Below are 4865 nucleotides of genomic sequence, written 5' to 3'. Positions count from 1 at the left end.
AATGAAGAAACGGAGGCTCATGTGACAACTAAGAAGAAGATGAGGTGCACACCCTTCCCAGTGTAACAATTACTGTATTTATCCAATGTTTTGACGAGGAGGATAGAGGAAAAGAGACTCAGAGGCAGGATAGAACACAGGAGCGTTGTGTTGAAAATAAAGGTAACTCAGAACTGAAAAACTCACAATTGCTTCAAACTCTCCCCCCAATACATTGGTGGTGTCCCTTTTGCAAGTTTTTCCAACATCTAGAAGCTCATGGAGGCAGCACAGAGGTGAACAGCCAAAGTCACCTGTACGTAACACTTACAAGGGGTTTTAACGCGCCTAGTAAATAAATATTGAGCAGAATGAGCGTAGACTGTAAACGGTGTATGAGAACTGTGATAGAGTAATACTTTACAAAACACAATGATAGCACACCACCAGAACAACGACTCCACAAGATGTATTAAAAGAACACTGATTCTATTGACTGACTGTGCTAATTCACTGGTCATAGTTGAACAAAGATGAAATATGACCTAGAAGTCCGACTTAAGTGAAGAAACTTAACTGGAATTCTGTGACATCGACCCTCAGGCTACCAAGAGGGCAAGTGAACAGTGATATACAGTAGGCTCAAACTGCTACCCAGCATGCATTGTGTTGCTGTGAGAGCCGGCATTAGTTGATACTATCAAACTTCATTTTACATTGTATTTTTGTTTCTTTGTTTAAACCACTCTAACTTTGTTCAGAAAAGTGTGAAATAAATACAGCTTATTGTTGAAGACACTGATGATCATTTATTGCAATCAGACACTAATTGGTACCTAAGACAAGGTAATTGCAAATCACAGAAAGCAAGTCTGGCTGTTTTCACTTGCTCAGTTGCCACTTGTGTGACGTGTGGTGAAAGAAAACATCAAGTGCCAGGAGAAGTGAAGGAGAGTATGGCAAATAATTACAGAAATGCATCACTTGTTACCCACCGATGGGGATACAAGCAAGAATGCCTGAGGGCCTGGTTATGGTAGGAAAGAACTAGTTGTTACAACGTGGAGTCAAAAGGCCAAACTGTTTATAACTGTTTCCGAAAGACCACACTTGAAGACCGAGTGAAATGCAGGTCATCATAGAGCAGGGGAAGATGTAATAGTCATTTAAATATGCGCACTCCCAAAAGGCATTCATTCATTTGTACACACAAAAAAGTGTTACGCACATTTGTACGTGCAAAAAGTGGCAGAATTAGTAGTGTAAAGATAATGATAAAAGAGAGCTGAGAGACAAGCTCCCTACAGCTGAGCAGTCAATGCGTAAGGTGGGCATTAATGTTGAATTGTCAGTTTGAAAAGTTATATAAATTGTCAGCACACAGTTTACCTGTGAGACACAGAATCTTAGCAGCTGTTTTCATATGAACCCACCACAGCTTATTACCAGCTGATTAGAAGTCTGCCAATGGCTTTCTTGAGAACAAATTGAAAAAAGAAATACAAAAAAAACATTAAAAAAAAACAAAACATGTATAACAAAGGACATCAGTGCTTGGTTTGAAGTTTGTAAATGGCACCAACAGACCCCTGTTTTTTCAGTGCATTCACTGTGGATTGTCTCATTAATTGGCCATGCCCTCTCTTAGTCATACTAGTGGCACCATAACTAATTAAATTTGCAGCTACACGGTAGAGGTCAAACTTTTGAACTGTCCCGCTCATGCACCTGAGTTAGGGCCCCTTTGAAAATCACCTGCCGTCGAACCGAATAGATCTGACACATTCGTGAAGAGCTGCATCACAATGTGTCTGATTCAGCGTGAGCAGTTCCACCACCAATGTGTAGAAACGCAACAGGGCTGATTTGAAAACTTACAGTGGTATGTTCCATTGTATCTCTTACAGAGATTATTAAGCCTTCTAAAGTTTTGTTCTGTGTGTGTGATATATTAGACTTTTATATCGTCAATATTTGACATTTATACAAGTGTTCATATGTGTATTTATCATATATGTGAAATGGGCACAAATGCTATACATACTGTATATTTGTCCTTGCACTAAAAATCTAACTTGGATCCATCAACCTACCCTAAACTGGATTTTTGGGATGTTTTTTAACAGCTTTCCCCTGAAGGAACGTCATGGTGTCTTTTGATCTTACAACAACAAACTTTGTGCATAGCCTTAGGAGAGACTACACATACCATGATATCATTTGTAGACACACTGGCAAGGTAGCTATGGTGGGGGTGGTAAGGGGGGATGTTTACTGCTTAACTGCGAGCACTACACAGTGACACAAGGGACTGAGCAGCGTGTGTGGCGCATGAAAAAAAAGTGAATTACTAATACAACTAAATTTAATTACAGTCGAGAAGGTTACATTTTCAGCCATCAGTTAGTTTGTTGGTTTATTTGTTGGCAGGAAATGTCAAGAACCTAAGAACAGATTTCCAGTGAAATCTGGTTGACAGATTGGGCTGATTGATTAGATTTTGGTAGTCATCTGGACGTGGGATTTGCACCATTTAGAGAATTACCATTTCCTAGCCATAATTATAAAACTAATAGAAGTAGGCTTGATTCGCAAACCGAAGAATATGCTTGTAGAGTCCAAACAAATTGGCTCAAGTTAAAAGATAAGTGATGGGAAGGAAGGTTATGAATGTAACAGCCAGTTAGAGAGTTATTCACTGTTGGCATAGGTTTGATGTTTTATGCACTTTTTAGCTTAAACTGCATTTTCTACCGAGGTCGTGATAAAAATAAATTTGAAAAAAATGAATGAAGCAAAACTGACGTAGAATAATCATAACACCACCAAAAGATAACTTAAAAAAAAAAGTAAATCCGAAGCAGCAAAATGCAGACGGCAAATTACATCAGTATTAGAGTTGCTTTTGTCTGTGTGTGCATCCTGTCTCAGCACTTGCAGTTGAAATGTGATGTTAGTTCTTTTCTCTGACAACAAACCTATTATTTTGGAACATGGAGTGTAAATGACTAAATGAATAAATAACTGAAATGATATTCTAGCACTGGCAACTGCAATGCAGAGTTGGAGAGAGGAGATGTATTTACACCTTTCAGGACATTATCAGTGTCAGGAGATGACAGCACTGACTGAAATACAATATCAGCCCCGCTTTTTTGTGTCATCCCACATTTGCACCTGCTGTCAGCTGCACTTGACATTGACACCTGAGGTAAGAAGCTTGTCGGCGCTATGAGTCAGGGTGGATTGGAGTCACACTGGAGGTTAGCCTTGCCCTAGTGTTCTGTAAATGCAGTTTGAATCACACAAAGGTTTAGGGGGGGAGGGTATCGGCTGCCTGCTGGAGTTGATGACAGCAGCTTAGACTCAACCATACAGTAAAGTTCTGTCAGGAAAGACTAAGATAAAAAAGGCCAAACATCAACAACAACAACAACCAAAATAATAATAATAATAATAATAAATCAAGTTGCTACATTGAGTGATTGTGAAGAGGTTGTGAAATGTGTTTCAGCCCTGAATAGTGTCTGCAGGTCTTGTTTTCAGTCTCCATTAGGCCCCATCAATCCCTAGCAATATGTTTGGGCAGGCTGTATATAGCCTGAGAGGCAAAACCCACAACTGTGGGCACCTCGCAGTTGCTTGTCAACCTGATTGCTTTGAGCACACAGGTAATAACAGAAGGCGACTTAGATGACCAGCATTGTCAGTGAAGATTTATGTGAAAAGTCTATGATTGTTTGGATTTAGGACCAAAGGTGTCCTTCGGGAGTCCAGAGGGGGAATGATCCTCTGAGACAGACCTGCTTTAGGTCCTCCTCCGATCAGTTTATGATTCCCTGTCCTACTGTCCTGACCTTTGAGTCCATAGAGACAAAGTTTGTACTCCTGGGCGATTAATTGAATTTGTTCAGCTTGATTTTATGGTAAACAGTTCTTGTTTAATAAAAATAATTGTCTAAATATTTTTCCTGCTTTTCCTTCCAAAACAATCTGAGCCTTGAGGAAATACTAGTAATAAACCTCTGGATAATTATATTATCAACTTCTGTTCCTGTTTGATGAGGTACACTGAGCTTCAAAAACACTGTATAATCAAGATTATTCATCTTGTGCTTGATAGGTCTTCTTAATTTATTCAGCCTTAGATGATTTAAAGTCATCATTACTGCCTGCTCTTGCATATGTTTTATGAGTAAAGTTGAGCTTCAGAGGCGTGTGAGGATTTATAGATATTTTACACAAATATCAGAGATTCTAAGGAATGAATCCTCAGTGGAGAAGTACATACACAGGTAATTCACTCTATAGTATAGCGAGACCATAAAAGCCACGCAGCAGGTGTTCGGTAGGAGTTTTCATTTCAACAGCTGTTATACATTTGCTGCAGCATTGACAGTGCTTTGTTTGAAGAGGACGGGCTGAGTACTTAGCATTGGCAATGTAAGCTAACATGGCTAAACAAAGCAAAGAAGTCCCCTCAGTTCAAACTTGATGAATCAGAAACCTCAGGAGAAAAGACACAGACACAGATCAGTCACTCAGGGGAAGGGAAGCGTGCCTAAAAGCAAACCTGTCAGTCAAATGTAGAGTGAGCATTCGCCCCGTCCTCTGAGGATGAAGAGCTCTCCAAGCTGAGAGGGGTCAATGAGGACTGCTGCGGATTTGGCTCTTTTCCTTTCTGGACAAGTTTCTTTAATTAGCCACAGTGCACAGTGATCCGCTGTATTACTGAGTATACTGATGTGAAAGCAATGAAGCAATGACACCTTAAATTATTAAAGAAGCTGCAAAACTCTTTCCAACATAGAATTTTGTGGTTAGCTTTCGGTAAGTGTTGGAAATATTTTAGGTTGGAAAGACTTTAGATCATTTTAAGAAATATA

The sequence above is a fragment of the Xiphias gladius genome, chromosome 17 (assembly GCF_016859285.1).
Source record: "Xiphias gladius isolate SHS-SW01 ecotype Sanya breed wild chromosome 17, ASM1685928v1, whole genome shotgun sequence".
NCBI classification, from domain to species: Eukaryota; Metazoa; Chordata; class Actinopteri; order Istiophoriformes; family Xiphiidae; genus Xiphias; species Xiphias gladius.
The sequence above is the reverse complement of the archived record's forward strand: the minus strand, read 5'-3'. Positions refer to the sequence as shown.